Source organism: Cucumis melo, chromosome 1, assembly GCF_025177605.1.
Source record: "Cucumis melo cultivar AY chromosome 1, USDA_Cmelo_AY_1.0, whole genome shotgun sequence".
Taxonomy (NCBI): domain Eukaryota; kingdom Viridiplantae; phylum Streptophyta; class Magnoliopsida; order Cucurbitales; family Cucurbitaceae; genus Cucumis; species Cucumis melo.
This window is the reverse complement of record NC_066857.1, coordinates 33,632,645-33,650,481: the sequence shown is the minus strand read 5'-3', so window position 1 is coordinate 33,650,481 and position 17,837 is coordinate 33,632,645.

The following is a 17,837-nucleotide window of genomic DNA, read 5'->3' as shown; positions in this document are numbered from 1 at the left end:
TTGGAATTGAATTAGTCCTTCGGACTACTCCTCTCTTTATCAATAATCTCCTCTCCTTATCAGTCAAGCCTCTATCTGAATTTTTGGTGCGACAGAGGTCTCGACTGCTAAATGAAAGACGTTCAGACTTTCGAAAATATGACGAATAGTCACCTGGACCTTTGTTTTTTAGTATTAAGACCGCTCCTTAAATGACTGAGACTTTCTTTTTATATGCAAGTCATTCCATTCTAGTTCGAGGAGAGGCGCAAAGAATATTGCCCTAAGAAAGACAGGAGAAAGTGCTTACTAACGAGAATGAAAGAAGCGTCTTTCAAGGCAACAAAACAAAGGCAGGGATCTTGTAGTCTTCACCCATTCATTTCGGTAAGAGTTGACTTCGTAGGGAGAAGAAAGTCAAGAAAAGAGAGCTCATTAACCGAAGATGCACATAAAGAATTCCCTATAAAAGAAAATCAGCTCATTAACGCAAAGATGCACAGGTTAATATCTTTCCTTATCAATGATCTTTGGTCCTCCCTAGCTTAATTGGACGGGAGGGATCCGATCAATGAAAACATCCTAACTCAATTCATTTGATAGATACATGTACATCCACGAATTGAAGATAGATAGGAGAAAGTGGCGAGAAAAACTCTTTGAAATAACTTGTTGATCCCTCTCTCTTCGCAAATTCTTTATGCCTCTCCTTTTTGTTTTTGAATTTCTTGGCTTTAGTGGCCTTTAGTTAAGGCTAAGGAATAGGTTTGGTCCCTCTCGACCTATCGACCTTTAGTTAAAGGAGGTCCCTATCCGATCTCCGATCTCGAATAAGGGAAAGCCCACTCAAGGCCTCTTGACCTTTGGGAAGATTCCCCCAAAGCTCCTCGGATCCAGGGAAAAAGGGAAAGCTCACTGCCTATCAGCCTTGACATTCCTTCAGTGCCTATCGAAAACTTCCTTGATTTAAAGAGGAACATTCTCCACACAGAATACAAAAGGGAACTACTTAAAGGGGAAGGTTTCCCCACAGCATAAAGATAAGGGGGAAGACAAAAGCCCAAGCGGATATTAATCTGATCTACGATCTCCTCGGATCTACCACAAACTAAGGTAAAGGCCGTTGGCCGGAAGGAAGACAAAAGAGAAAGCCAGATAAAGTCAAGGGAGAGGATTCCTCCATAGGAGAAAGAAGGGAAGGAGTCGAGGCCTATTGGCAACTTCCTTAATTGAAAGGGGAGGATTCCCAGAGGAAAAAGAAGGGAACTACTTAAAGGGGAAGGTTTCTCCAGAGGAAAAAGAAGGGAAGAAGGCCAAAAGGCCCCTAGGTAAAGGGGAATTCCCCAGAAGAAAAAGGTAAGGGGAAGGTTTCCCCACAGGATAAAGAGTCGAGGCCTATCGGCCCCTAGGAAAAGGGGAATTTTTTGGATGATAAATAGAAGAGGGAGAGGATTCGCCACAGGATAAAGAAGGGCATGACTCTCGGCCTCTCGGTCCCTAAGTCAATGACAATTTACCAGATAAAGAAGAAAAATCAAAGGCAAAGCCGATACCGATCTCCAATCTCGAAGAAGGGAATGACGATACCGAGCTAGTACCTCTCGGCCCCTAAGTCAGTCAAGGGGAATTTACCAGATAAAGTCAAGGGGGAGGATTCCCCGAACAAAGAAGGAAAATCAAAGGCAAAGCCGATACGATCCGATCTACAATCTACTCAGATCGAGAAATCTTAGATAAAGTACTCATAATCAAAGGCACAACCCAGTCACAGTTCAAGGGATCTTTCCGGGAAAGTCGGATAAGGGGGAAGATTCCCCAAAAGAAAAAGAAGTGAATGCCAGAAGGAAGACGATTCAGAGCATGAAATCTCGTCTTCTCGTCTAATCGTCTTGCCAAAAACCAACCTGTGTTAAGTAAAGAAAGATGAATCGGAGGGTAGATTATCACTTGGCGGAAACTCGGGAAAAAGGCTTAAAATGACCTTTTTTGGCTCTTTTCTCAACTCTCTCGTTATAAAGATAATCTTTCTTTCTTGTCTGATTTTTCTTCTTTTTTTGGTGCTAGCATAGGCGAAAAGTGACTCACTCCCTAGTCAAAGAGTTCCTAATCACTTCAAAAGACTGATTCATCAACCAATTTCCAACCATTGAGGATTGAGAAATTCTTCATCAAAGATTTCATGCTTTTCTCGTGAATGAGTGAAATTGAGAATGAAAGGATGTTTTATTACTAGATTTGAAAGACAAATCTCCCTCCGTTAAGAGTCTGAAGACCGGAGGACTCAAGGATTCCTTGCCTCTGGTGGTCTTATCATCTTATCGTCTTACCTACTAATACTAAAAGTCAGAACAACCTATGGCAAGGTACAATGTAATATGAGATTTTGAAGACGATTCGGAAGAGGATTCCATATCATTTGATCGTCTTATCGTCTTATCGTCTTCTTCTTCTTTGTAATAGTCTGACTTACGGTATCTTCTTTTCGCCCCTTACCTCCAGTTCTGTCGTAGGTTTAGTAGGTTGTCGCTTCGCGCCTTAAGTCTTATCTGACTTTTGAGTATGTTCTTCCTTATTGTCGGCTACGACTAATTTTTTGACTTCGGAGTTTGACCTTTCTTTCTTAAAGAACATGGAATCATGAAATAGTCAAATCACAGTATTAAAGACTAACCAACAGGGACATTACAATCCCAAGATTTCTTGTTTTAAGCCTTGATATTTGCCTTGCTTGGGCAAGAGAGATAGCAGCCTCAATTGTCAATGTCCACTACCACTTATTCAACCGGAACAAGAAAAGCTAGAACCTCTCCTTCAACCACTGAAGAAAGAGCAAAAATAGCAACTTCCACAGCAACAAAAGCTGCCACTTGTCTCTTTCTCTCTCGTTCTACAACTTTGCGCAAGATTGACCCTTTCTCATCTTCTTCGTAAACTCAGTATGTGCCCTTGAACATCGAGCTATTACTTCCTATTCCTTTGAGACTAATAACCTCTTGATCGAGGAGACGATTTCAGTGCCACCAGTGGGATCCCTAGCTTCTCATGGAACTACTTCCGGATAAAGTCTGATTCAAGTGATCGTACGCACTATAATTCAACTTCTCATTTCTTAGTTTGCCTCTTTCTTTTCATTTGCCCTCTGATTTCATGACATCTCCTCATTTCGATTCGTCCTACCGAATTATGCTAAGAAGGAGCTGATCTCATTATTAATATTAAGAAACTAACTGCATAAATAAAGAACTAATTTCTTCACATAACTCAAAGAATTTCCACATGGCTTTCTGTTTTTTAGAGGTCCGGTCTTTCGTCCATTTGTGCTCCTCTAAAGTCGTTTGGCTTTGCCCCTTGCCTCCGATTGTCCACTAAAAGCCTTAGAAGGAGTCGTAGTTAGGACTCTGAAGACCTAAGGACTCTGAAAGCCAACTGGTAAAGCTTCTAGCCAAGAAGACAATCAGACGATATGGAATCGTCTTCCGAATCTAGTAATATGGAAGTGGTACCTACGACAAAGAATTTGATAGTTTCTTCTTTCATTCTCTAGGTTTAGCGGGCTCATTCTGCTTGCTTTTATTAACAACACATATACAGGGGAAAGCCTATAAGAAGAAGACAAGTCCGCAATAGTTTGATTTGAGTCCCTCCGCTTCGCACCTTCAGAGGCATAGTGCTTTCTTTTCTCATCAAGTGAATTTTCTTCGTGTTTTTTTAGTCTAGCCTACTGTATAGAAAAGAATGCATTGGATGGATGCCCAGAGATTAAGAAGAAGGACGCTTTCAGAGGCGAAAGGCCATGGGGAGATCTCGTCTGTGATCCATGGATCTACGATCGGGAAACCGTATCCAAGCTCCGTGGCTAGTCTGCGCTTTTTGAACTTTTCAAACTTAGCGAACTGAAACATCTTAGTAGCTAAAGGAAGGGAAATCAACTGAGACCCCGTTAGTAGCAGCAAGCGAGAGTGGATTAGGGGTTTTTAGAAAAAGAAAGACGAGGCTTTGTTCATTGACTGAAGTCGATCTTCTTCGAACCGCTCTGTGGGGTCGAGCGAGTTCCTCAGCAAAGTGTGAACGTGAACTTCTTTTTCTTTTTCGCCAGGTTTCATTCGATTTGTTGTGGATTGGATGATGGAAAAACCAGCAAGCCGCTTGACCTTTCATACGAGGTCAAGGGTCAAAGAATTTGAGTTGTGAAAAGGTTGGAAGATTTGGCCAAAGAAGGTGATAGCCCTATAGATTCGTTTCAATGGTTCGATCCTTTCCAGTTAAACACGGCATGTTCGAATTCTAATCACTTTTACGTGAGAAAGGGGGACCACCCTCTAAGCCTAAGTATTCCTCAATGACTGATAGCGTACAAGTACCGTGAGGGAAAGGTGAAAAGAACCCTATTTAGGGAGTGCAATAAAGAACCTGAGATCTGATGCTTTCAATCAGTCGAAGGAGCGGCAAGCCTTGACTTGAGATTCTCTTAGTCAAGCTATCTCACTCTAACGGTACCTTTTGCTTGACGGGTCAGTGAGAAAATGGGAACTACAGCTTAAGCCATTAGGTGTAGGCACTTCTCAGAGGTGGAAGATTCTCGTTCTTCCTATTTGACCCGAAACCGATCGTTCTAGCCATGAGCAGGTTGAAGAGAGCTCTAACAGCCCTTGGTGGACCGAACCCACGTCTGTGGCAAAATACATGGATGACTTGTGGCTAGGGGTGAAAGGCCAACCAAGATCGGATATAGTTGGTTTCCTGCGAAATCTATTTCAGTAGAGTGTATGATGTCGATGGCCCGAGGTAGAGCACTCAATAAGCTAGGGTGGCCCCATTTTCGCCTTACCAACCCCAGAAAAATTCCGAATATAGGCCTAGATCGTTTGTACAAACAGACTTTTGGGGTGCTAAGATCGAAAGTCCAGAGGGAAACAGCCCAGATCGTACGCAAAGGTCCCTAAGCAATCACTTAGTGGAAAAGGAAGTTCTCGAGCGATGTCAACCAGGAGTGGGCTTGGAAGCAGCCATCCTTTAAATAAAGCGTAATAGCTCACTGGTCTAGTTCCAAGGCACCAAAAATGTCTCAAGGCTCAAGTGAATCACCGAAGCGATGAGACCTTGAAAGCAACTTTTTCAAGTGTCAGTAGCGGGACGTTCTGTCAATCGGGGAAGGTTTTTGGTGACAAGACCTAGAGATATCAAAAGTGAGAATGCTGACATGAGTAACGAGAAATCCTGTGAAAAACACGATCGCCTGCCAGTGGCAGACTTTCCGCGTTCAGTCAATCTACACAAAGTGAATCGGTCCCTAAGGAATCCCCGAAAGGGCTGTCGTCCGATGGGTACACGAAAGTGACGAAGTAGCTTTGACTACAGAACCATGCCTGTTTGTTGGAGCGAATAGGATGATCGGGTCGAGGGCTCCCCATTTTCCCCTCACTCTCCTTTCCTGCTCCGTAGGATTCACCTTGAGTCATCAAAGCCTTTCTGACTCGGCCTGGTACGGTCGCCCTACACAACTAGCCGACCGAAAGGCAAAACTATCGTCTCCTTTTGGCGACCGCTACGTGGGGGGCGAACACCTTTTTTTGTTATCTTAAAACATTGACTCTAAAGTGGGCTTTGACTTGACCCAAGGGGCGAGGCGGGTTCCGGCTCGACGCACCTGCCGACACCTTTTTCAGCACTTGAGAGTGTGCACTTTCGTTTTTTAATGTCTTGTTCAGCCTCACGAGTCTACAAGCCTTTCTCATTCCAGTGCTCGCCTTTAATTAGGGGTCCCAAGAGAGCATACCGCAATAGTCGTGAGTCTTTTTATACTCGTGACTCTTGTCATAGTGAACAAGGTTTCAACTTCCAGGAAAAAACTTCTTTTTGGGAGCGCGATCCTCCCGGTGAACTCAGCAAAATGACCCCGTAACTTCGGCAAAATGACCCCGTAACTTCGGAAGAAAGGGTGCTCTCCTATCTTTTTCTTAGGAAAAAGGCACATACCAAGGGGTAGCAACTATTTATTAAAAACACAGGACTCTGCTAAGTGGTAACACGATGTATAGAGTCTAACACCTGCCCTGTGCTGGAAGGTCAAAAGGAGAAGTGTGATAAGCTTTGAATGGAAGGCCCGATAAACAACGACAGTAAATCTAACTGTCCTAAGGTAGCAAAATTTCTTGTCGCATAAGTAGCGACCTGCACGAATGGTATCACGACTGCCCCGCTGTCTCCGACATGGACCCAGTGAAATTGAATTCTCCGTGAAGATGCAGAGTACCAATGGCTAGATGGTAAGACCCCGTGCACCTTCACTATAGCTTCGTAATGACAACCTTGATCGAATGTGTAGAATAAGTGGGAGGTGGTGACAAACAACGACTAATCCTGAAAGACCACTCTTTCGTCTAAGGATGCCTAACCGCTGCATCGAGTTTTCGGGGGGGGAAGGGGGGACACTGCAAGGTGGGTAGTTTATCTGGGGTGGATGCCTCCTAAAGAGTAACGGATGTGTACGAAGGTAGGCTCAAGCTGAGATTCTGCTCGTGAGGGTAATGGTAGAAGCCTGCCTGACTGTAAGACCGACTGGTCGAACAGAGACGAAAGTCAGCCATAGTGATCTTGGAGTTCCGTGTGGAAGGGCTCTTGCTCAACAGATCAAAGGTACGTTGGGGATAACATGCTGATGACTCCCAAGAGCTCTTATTGACGGAGTCGTTCGGAACCTCAATGTCGACTCATCACATCCTGGGGTTGAAGAAGGTCTCAAGGGTTTGGTTGTTTGTCGATGAAAGTGGTACATGAGTTGGGTTTAGAACGTTGTCAGACTGTTCGGTTCCTATCTACCGTTGATGTGAAAGGGAAAACTGCGATGAGCCAACCCTAGTACGAGGTGTTCAGCGATCTCGTACTAAACGAAAGGACTTGCACTTTCCCCATAACCAAAATGAAAGAAAGTCAACCTATTCCTGCAATTGCGGTCAGTCTCACTACCTCTTTAGTTGCTACCCCCTACTTGCTCGTTCAAATACCACAAAAAAGTAGCTCTTATCTCTAAGGGAGCTTATACCACAAACATGGACATCAGTCCTATTACGTTTGGAAGATCTTGAGGGCTCCTCGCTGGCGCGATTTTTTAGATTAATTAGAAGTCCATTGTCCATTTTTTTCCTTTTGAAATTGAAAGGAGGGAAGGCGAGGACGAGGTTTTGTTCTTGTTCTTGTTTGCATAGGATCAGCTATTCCCCGAAAATGTTGTTTTTCTCGTTGGGGGTCCCAAATCAAATCGTCCTTACGATTCTTCCTTCTTTTTTTTTGTTTTGAGTGTAGTATAACAACCTTAACCGCACAAGTCTGGGCTTGGCCTACCTCCATTCATATGGATTTCTGACTCGTCCTACGTAGCTTAAGACTTCAATCATTCTTTGAGCCTTAACATTTGAAGAATAAGGAAGGAGTTTCGCTTTCAAATTCTTCGATAATTCTTTGATCCTTATCATATTCATATGGATTTCTGACTCGTCCTACGTAGCTAGATTAATGGAATTTCGTGAGTTGCACTTCAGAATAGAAGAAGGAGTTTCGCCTCAAATTCTTCGATAATTATTTGGTCCTTATCATTTGGAGAGTTATTTCTAAAAATCAAGGGCTCCTTCTTTTATTATAATTCAGTCGTTTCACCTGATTGAACCCTTATTATCATCATTGACTCCTTATCACTCAACTTTCTTCAAACCCTATTGTTTATTTTGAGTCGAGTAATTTCATAATGCACTCCTTCTTTTATTATAATTCAATCGTTTCGCTTCTCCCCTCTCCTCTATTTGGAGTCGAGTTATTTCATAACCTCCGAACCTATTGAATGACAAATATGAATTCAGCCTCCGGACCACTCAAAGCCGATTGATATATGGAATTTCATTCTTGCGCCAGAGAATGAGGACTTCCATTGACTTTTTCTTCCGTTTCGGATTGTCGAATTGTTGCGAGATAGGCTTTCCTTTTATGGAATATATTCTTTTGGACTTTTAGAAGTGATTAAAGATCTAATTCATTCTGGGACGGATGCCCCTACCTACCTCTTACTCAACCGATACGGTCCTATTCCACTGAAAGATCTTCTTCTGCCTCTGATGTTCGGGATAAGGACCCGTCCTTTTGAGTCTAAAATCTACCATATTCACGAGCCTCCCCCTATGATGAGAAGTTCTAGCTTTAGGGTAACCCACGGAGCGGTCTACTCGTCTTGGAAATCCTCATTTTCAACCATAGATAAGAGCAATTCCTATCATGTCCTACCTTCCACTAACCCGCAGAGTTGAAGACAAGATTGACTTCGGCCAGGAGATTGATAGAAAAACCATGCCTTTCCTTTATAGTACTTAATGGGATAGGATAAAGATCAACCACCCAGAGGATACTAAACCTTAGATGGAAGCCCTTCTATTCAGCCAGGGAAGTTGGTCAATCTTTAGCCAAAAGGCGAGAGGTAATCTAGCTTTCACTTTTCATATTATAAACCCTCAAACTATTCCAATCTTGGGGATTACATCGCTTCGACCTATCTAGAGCCCTACTTGGTGTAGGGGAGGACAAATGGTCGGCCCATCAATTATCAATTGCAAGCAGGGTAGTAACCCTTCTTTTAGTAATCTATGATTTCTTTTATCTTATTGAAAGCCAACCTTGAGAATTCTAATCCTCGGTAAATAACAAATAAGAAGTCAGTCCCATGTCCAGCCGGAGTCATATCAGAGTGGAGTTCTGGTAAGAGGGGTGGGATCGCTACGTGGGTTTCCCTACCAATTTCCTTCCAATATTTATTTAGTTTAGAGTTCACATTACTGAAGAGAAGAGGTATTATGCGCTTACAGGTAATAGTGAAAGGGAAAAGAGTGAATAAGCCTCGATCCGCCTTCTTTCCTGCACCTTTCCCGTACGTCTCCTGTCTTCGTACCTTGTAAACTACTCAGAAATAGGCCTTACTTCTAACCTTCCCCTCTCCTTGGAGGCTGAAGAATTTTGATATAATAATCTCTATTGCTAGGTCAAGCATATTCTAACCTTCTTTTCTAGGTACAAGGAAATTCAATCTGATCCTTTATGGACTGCTTCAGAGCCAATTAGTCATTGACTAAAGAAGGCGATAACAATTAATTGAGATTCAGACTGATTCAATTCAGGGTACCACTGCAGGTTCTGGCACCGGTCAGGGATTCTACTTCCACTACATCAAATACTACAGCACCTAAAGGTAAGTGCTGGCCGAATCTGCTTCAGTCTCTTAAGCTAGAGAGGAGGATTAGGATATCACAGAGGATTCCCAAAGCCTGAGTGAGAATGGACTATCTTGAACCAGAAGATTCAGCGACTCGTCAAGGGAAGATAGGATTCAGAGTTACTACGCTGTCAGCGGATTATAGCACAGCCGATTCCTACTCTAACATTTTGGAAGTCGAAGGGCATAGATTCACCAACTAAAGCAAGCCAGGAAACCTTTTTCTCAGCCTTTTCCCTTTCCCTCATGGAAGACTGAAATTAGTCAAATTCAAGTCTTAATTAAGTAAAGAGAGTCTACTCTAGCAAGTCCCGGCTGAGACAGGCCAGAAAGTGAATAAGATCATCCAGACAGAAGAGGTAGTAAATACCTCGCCACTGATCCTGGCAGAAAGAGATTCTTTGACCCATCTTTACATAGTAACCGCAGTCGTACTCCCGCACCTCTCTCTTATATTAGAAGAATGGTTGCAAGGAAAAGACCGTGGATAGCTTTTTTTTCCAAATGAGTGAAGGAGAGAGCTGCTCAGTTCTTCCATTTATTCATCAAGTTTGAGTATTCTTTTGGAAGAGGATTTCGCATTTGAAAATACATGCTAATTTCTCATTTCCATTTTTCTCGGAATAGAAAGACCTATCTTTGCTCTGAATCGTCAGTTTCCTCGTATGCACTAAATACGCATATTTCTAACAAAAAAAAGCCAAAAAAAACTTCTATGAAAAAGAATCATCCTACTACTATATTTGTATGTCTATCGGCTGCCTTTCTTTTCTCGATTTGCGATTCTTGTTGGTAGTCAGTGAACATCTGACTGACCTTTTTATTGGACGATACACAAACTACGAACAAAGAGATCGAAGACCAATTCGATTAATGCATCCCGAGAAGGTATCAAAGATCCCAAGGTGGGTCCATGCATGTACTACACGCACGGCGATAACCACCTTCCTACACCCTTCTCGAACATGCAAGGGGGCGCCATATTTATGTCAGAACGGAGAGATTTCCTCGAACGTGCAAGTGGCACGACTGCATAGGGCATGTATTATACGAGACAGAGGGAAAGGGTAAAGCATCTTCGATTTACCGTCCAGAAGAATACAAGAAGGCAGAGATTGTGCGACCAAATCGGATCAGTTACACCCCGAAAGCACAGTGAATATGGATAAAGAAGTCCAGAGGACGTCCTTCGGGAGTATATAGGTAGTGGCAGCTTTTTTAGAAGAAAGAATGGCATCACTAGCTGCCATTTTCACACCTTGCTCAATGGTCACACTTACACACTACGGGTGGCGCATGGCTACATCCAAATGGAAGCCTCCTCGGTAGGGAAGTTAGGTTATATCGTATAGTTTTGACGATTAGAATCTAGCGGGCATAAAGCCGAGCTTAGGATAAATAAAGAGGTCGTACGGAAGGTATGGTAGGTGTTGGGAAGTAGTGGACCCCAATAACCCCATGATCTCTCATGCAAATCGACCTATATCCATACAGCAGAAAAGAAGACTGGGATTATCCAAGCCAGGAAAGGGGCAGCGAATAACTCAACCTTTTCTCTGCCTTTTCCCTTGAAGTATTGCAAGAAAAAGACCATCTCCTCTCCAATTTCCTTAAGGAAAACCTCTCATGCGTGCTCATTCATTACAGAAAGGATGTACGTATTTCTCTTTTCGCGCGCACTCATTCAGAAGAAGGAAGTTAGTTTTTTCACTGGATGAGAAGAGAATCAAACCAAGAGTGGTATTTTTTTCTTCTTTAATTAAGCTAGGGAGGACCAACAAGAGGAGAGACGGCCCTCGCCTCCGCAAGGGATGTTAGGCTCAGAAACTTGTTTTATTGGCTGCTAGGTAGTAGGTTGGCTTTACTTCGGGGCCAGGAGGCAGGGACAGATACTAAGGTCATTGTCGTATTAAGAGAACTGAAATAAAGGGAGAGATAAAGGGGTTGATACTTCTAGCATTGCCCGAAGGACTAATACTGGAGTCATTGCCCTACAGATCTAAGAGCTAGAGAAAATCTCAAAAGCTTTTCTCCCTGCTAAAGCCGAAAACCGGACAACAAAGAAAGAACCTATTTGCCACCAAAGCTACCTATTCGGAGACAAAGAAGAAGAAGGAAAGGAAGAAATAGAAGAAGACTAGCGAAGCACATTTCTCTAAGAAAAGAAGAGAAGATGAGTCCTTCGCTTTCCGAGTCCTAACCTTTATATCCGAAGGCTCGACTGAAAGGAGAGCGAGACTAAATCAATGAACAAGGGTTTGAGACAGAAGTGTACCTATCGTCCTTTCCCACAGAGCGGTATGGGCTCTAGGCCGCCTATCTTCCCCGTCCCTCCTAAGAATAATATGGGGTAGTCATAAGGGTGAAACCTGTCAATCTCGGAGCTAACTCAAGGAATAGGTACCAAGCTAGAAAGGCGGAAACCAGAAAGTCGTATTTTGTGTGACACCTAAGTCTGTCGATGCCTGTCGGATTTGGAATTGGAAAAGTGGAACTTCCAAAATTGCTTTTTGCCCTAAATCCTTCAAAGGTCTAGGGAATTTTCCCGGATCTCGTTCCCGAGCTACAGAGGCCTTCCTTCCGGCCTGAAGACTAAGAGGAAGAATATGGAATGAACGCTTTGCTTTCGCCACTAGGGAGTCAGAAGAGGAAAGAACCATACATAGAGGGAACCTCCCTAAATATGAGCTTTTCTCCCTGCTAAAGCCGAAAACCGAACAACTCCGCGGAAGGAACCATACCAACAGGAAATCTCAAAAGCCAAATCTCAAGCCAGGCATCCAAGTCTTCTCCCTTCGATAGAGATACGAAGACAGCTAAAAAAGGTGTTGGGCTATTTCTTGGATAAAGAAGGAAAAGGGAAAGCCGATATCGAGCCAGTATTAGTGCCTCTCTGCCTATCTTCCTCGATCCCTCTAGGGAGTCAGAAGAGGAAAGAACCTATTCGTCGCCAAAGCTACTTATGAGCCGTCCTTCGGTGTTTATGATGATGAAGACTATTACAAAGAAGTAAATGAACAAGGAAGAGAAGAAGAAGCGACTATATATAAGAGACCTATGGCAAGGAATGAACGAGTCAAAAGGACTCCTACGGATCGATTTGCGCTCCCCCACTCCCCCACTCCTACAGAGTAGTCTTATTCCTTGCTTTAGGTCAACCGGAGCTTCGCATACGTCCTTCGTCCTCTTTCCGCTCCCGCTAAGTTCTACGGAGTCCTTTATTTTTCTCTTATATAAACCAATGAAGCTTGGCTTCGCATACGTCCATCAACTCCTTACGGAGCCTTTTCGCGTAGAAGGAGTTGTCTTTCTTCTTTGTCTCTTCTTAGTAGGTCTTCTTCTCTTCAAAGTAATAGTAAAATAAATCATCAAAACCTTGAATTTGATTTTTCATTTCTGTTTTCTCTCTTTTCTTGTTTCATTCTTTCCTTAACACATTCATTTCGTAAAAAGCCCAGTCAAGAAAGAAAAAAGACAGGCGATGTTACGATCCGAGCTTACTGATTCAACGAAAGCTTCTCCAGCCATAAGAACTAAAACGGATGCTGGAACAACTAAGTATACGGACTCCACTTCCCTGTCTGATCAACTTCAATCGACAACAATTCTTCAGGGATTCGACGTTTGAGCTATCTCTGACCTTTTCAGGCCAATAAGTCGTATTCGTCCCTGTGGTCAAGTAGCTTCTAACCTCTCCGGCTCGAGCTCCTTCTTGTAATAGAACTTCTACTAATTGAAGTGAGTCTGAACGTCTTTCATTTGCTTTAAGCCTCTTTCCTTCGCAAATTTTTTGCCCCTACTCCACCTCTTGACTTGTTTATATCCAGTCCTTATCAATGAGACCACTAAAAACTCGAAATTTCATTATTTTTCTTGAGATATAATGTCCACTTAAACTGACTGAACTTTCTTTTGAGGATAGGCTTTCTTCTTTCTGGGAGTCTCCTAAAGGAGGTAAATCAAAAAAGAGGCATTCATCGACAGCAGTCATAGGGGAAAGGCTTTTTTGCGAAAATTCTTGGAAGTCAAGCCTATGGTCTCGAACGAGAACCCTATTCATCCCACTCCCCTTCCAAGGAACGAGGGTAACTAGTTGGCAAAATGAAGTAAGCTCTCCTCGTGGTGGCATGAATCAGAGGAAGTGGCTCTCGCTGTGGCAGAACTTGCGGAAGTGAAAGCAGTTTTGGAGTCAATCAATAGTGAAAGCAGGCAATCTTGACGATCTAACGATACGATCGATCTACTGACCAACTAAGCAAGATTGATCATTACGCAAAAATCAGGCTACTTCAACAAAAACATAAAAGAATCATATTCCGAAAGAGCTTCAAGAAAGGTAGGCAGAAAGGCTAAGACCTTGAGTCCGTGGCTTAGCTCTTTCTCTTTCATATGTCTTCTTCGTATTTCGATCTTCTTCCACGAATTTAGAAAAGGGATTTTTCATGAGATCTTTTCCTAGTTTACTCGGTCTAAAGCAGATCATAGGGTTAGGAATGGAAGAGCTTGACCAATATAGAGAAGGTCTTTAGGGTCCCCTTGCTGCTGAAGCAGAAAGGCTAAGATCTTGAGTCTGAGTAGGCTTCTTTCGTTCTTTCTGCTGAGTTAGGAGAGTTGGGGAGGTAACTTCATGAGAGTAAGACTAGCCTCTACGAAGAACTCTTAAGTAGGGCGCTCAAGAGGAAAGCAGATTGAGTAGGTTTTGGAGCGTAGTCATTCGACCTAGTCTACGAGGAAGCAGAACTGAAGACTTCCACAGCCTCGTTATCCCGTAACTATAGAAGTCCACAAAGGTAACTGAACTTCAAGAGACTGAGTCACTGATCCCTTGCCGAAGAAAGGAGAGAAGGAGCTCGAGGAGAGGATAAAGGAGCGTCAGAAACAAAGCCTACGGGCAATCAATGAACATCCATAAATCAACAGATCGGAATACAAAAAGAGAGAATGAAACTTCATGGAAGGAGGAGCTCTTGTTGAACCCTTGGAGCCCACGTAGCGGTTGAGTCTGAGTCAGTTTCAGAAGCTAATAGGCTTGAGTAAGTAGAAGTAGTCTATCCTGGAAAGGCTATCATATACTTAGTTCACGAGGGAAGAACCAGCCTCAAGCTTCTTAATTGAGCCTACAAGCGCTATCTTTCTCTTTCATTCCTTTCCTTTGACTAAGTTGGCAGCATAAGATCATTCATCAGAGTTCCAGTTCGTATGAGAAGGATAGGTTGCTAGGTAGGTATTAAGCTACTTTCCTAATATTGAGAGAAAGATGCTCCATAAGAAGTTAAATCACTCATCTTATCTTCTTACGGGAAGATCAACCACTAAAAAAAAAGGAAGAAAGCCTAAAGAAGTTCATATGTCCTTATCAATGAGACGCTCAAAGAATTTGAGAAGCGACTAAAAGTTTGCCTTTGAATGTCTCATCCATGGAACTCAAACTGAAGGTCCGACTATCTATTAGTGGAATTAACAAGTCCTTCGGTCTTGAAACTCCTAACAAATGGGGGATGAAAGTAGAAATAGGCTCGAGCTAAATAAAGCGATCGATAACTATTATCCAAGGAAAGAAGTTAGATCTTGAGTCAAGCTACCACTATAACTGTTGAAGAAGCAAATTCATCAATCTCGACTCGATCCGTTGGAAGCATAACTCTTTCACAAGTCACTCCACATACGAGAAAAAGGTCACTTCAATAGATTAACGGTGTCTTGACCTCCACCCACCCTTTTAGCAGGGTCCGAAAGTAGCTCTTATCTACCGTATTAGGTTCTGCAAACTAGCTCTGACCTCCATCTCATCAATCAGTCCCTAAAGCATGAGCAGTGGATATTGTCTAACCTCAAGCAGACTCTACCTAAACTTTCGAACACTTCCTTCTTCTGAAAGAGCTAATTATTCCTCTGTAGTAGGTCAACTTACTTCATCCCTCTTCTTGCAAGCTACCGCTATTGAGAATACCTCATCTAGACACTGAGAGATGTTTTTGTCCATAAAGAAACTTCAGGATTTAGTGGTAAAGGAAGATAGGCTTTCTTCTAATAGTAGAATAAGAGGATATTTTCAGACAAGACTACTCAGAACCTACTAAAGTCCCCTATCTTTATGGCGAATGAAATTTCATCAATTCATAAGATAGGCTTGAATCTAACAAAAAGATTATTATCACTGAAAGGTTCAAGAAAAAAGCTCAAAGAATTTGAGATGCCGCTCCGTCTTTCACGTAGTCAGCTTGGGGAGAAAGAAAGTCTATCCTCCAGAGGGAAGGCAAGGAACCTACCAAAAGGAATTCAGCCTAGCGAGCAAGCCCTTGTTCATTGAGGCAGAAGTTTGAGTGGTTCGAAGTCCATCCTCAGTCGTCTGAAATCCATATGAACCCGTGAATCAAAATGAAGAAAAGAACATTTGCACTCCGTTGAATTGAATTTGAAGGATAAGTCCTTTCGCTTTCATTCCACAAATTCTTTAGGCCTCGCTCTCCTTTCAATCGCCTCTCCTTTGCTAATTCTTTGCTTCTATTTAGCCTTGCTTTTGATAAAAGCTTTTTTTTTCTTGTTAGTGAAGAGAGTCCTTCGTAAATTCATCTAGTGATTTTCTTTTTTCGATCATTCTTTTCTTTTCTTTGGTGTAATTGGACGTTCATGAGAAGATTATGTCAGTGATCCACGTATTCAGTAGAAGCAATCTCTGAAAGACTCCACTTTGGTGTAATTGGGGGAGTCATCAATCTCTCTCACAAAGGCAAGCTAAGGATGAACATCAGGCTGAACATAAGCATTAACATGATATAATGTCCCACCAATTCGTCTCTGAAAGACTCCACTCAATGCCAAATTGTTCTTGGATGCAAACCAGGGTAGACGGTTTGGAGGGCAGAGCTTAGACCACGACCTGAGTACAAGGATACTGAATTTCACAACCTGAGGGCAGTGGTCTAGCTCGTCATCAACTCGGCTTAGCGTCATAGCCATTCTCTTCAATACTCGAAAACTCTTATGAAAGAGAATTCTTCTACGCCGACCAAGCAGGTCTTATCTTTGAGTAAAGAAAAAGCTAATAGGTCATGTGCGGGCGCGTCCGTCGAATCAGTCTTGACGCTTGGAATCCTTCTACTTCTTCTCCTTCGAGATAGAGAAGATCATTATCTATTATATATATATATATATATATAAGTGAATATACTATATAAGCTTTTCAGAAAAGAAAGAACTTTTGCTACGAAAACGGCAGCTCGAGCAGACTCATTCTAGCGATCCGATAACCTCGATCTCTGGGCTTTAAAAACAGCCTACCGATTGATGCCCGTTTACAATGATGTCCCTAGTCGCGATCTTTCGGTTTCGGGCATACACCATTTTGTTTTCATCAATCAATATATGATAAAAGCAAACCTTCCCTCGCTGGTTGGAGCGTAGCGACTGAATCTACTACTTGGAAAGATAGAGCTACCAGTTTTCCCCTTGGAGTGGAACGACTGAATCTACTGCTTGGAAAGATAGAGCTACCCCGAAAAGGTAGTTCCCCTTGGAGCGTCCCCAAAAGGTAGTTCCCCTTAGAGCGTAGCGACTTCAATAGTAGTTCCCCTTCCTTCTTACTTGTGTTTCTGGTGAAGGTGCAAAGAATTTGTATACCCGGATTGGGTTGTGATATGGCTTTCATCCTACTGACTATCCACTGAACCTCTCCTTGATCATAATAGAAAAGAAAGAAGAAAAGAATAGAAGAAGCATTCCTTCAAGAACAAAAAGAAATAAACAAGGGCTCGACTGAAAGGAGAGAAAGCCTTATCTGACTTGCTCCAAACACGGGTGGAACTATCACTACGTGAGGGACGAGGCTCGGATTTCAGAAGATAAGGCGCTATATCTTCATGCCTTTTAGAGCTAAGCTTGGGACCACTCCGTGGGGACACTTCAATCCTCACCTCGAGAAAAAGGGCTACATACGGGGTAGTTCTCCCAGAGGTAGTGCCAGTCTGAGTTCTTCTTCTTTGAGTTCTTCCTGAAGAGAATGTGAGATCATTCGGTCTTGTAGATGAGGCGGTAGAATACGTAATAGTTGAAAGAAGCCCCTTATCATTCATTCACTCATTAAGTGAGTTATTCATTCACATTCTCCAAACTCAGTCTTAACAAGTACACAGTTTCTCGCCAACAAGCAGACGGACAAGGTGGCTCTGAGTTACGAAGCCAGATCCATTGAGGCGGTTTAATCGAAGAAATCGTAAGCTTGGACACATAGTGCATAGCCTTGAGACGAATCTGTTTCGAGTTTACTCATCTGAGGAAGAACAAAGAAAGCAAAGAAATTACCTACGGGCCCGGCTAAAGAGGCAGGTTAATAAGGGTTAAACTGCTGGACCACTTTCCCAAAGTTGGAATCTTATATTCGTTCGGAAAAGAAAGAAGAAGAGAAAGAAGAGAAAGAAGAAAGAAGACAAGACAAAATAAACTACGAAAGCCTAGGCTCCGTAGGAGTTGAGAGAAGCTTTCTTTTCTTGTTAGTAGGTTCCCAGTCCCGATCCGTGGTAGCTTAATTAGTCATTGATCTCTTTTCAAGGGATTCCACCTTCAACCCTTCCCAGTCAAATACCGCCATAAGAAAGGGTTTAGGTCTTTC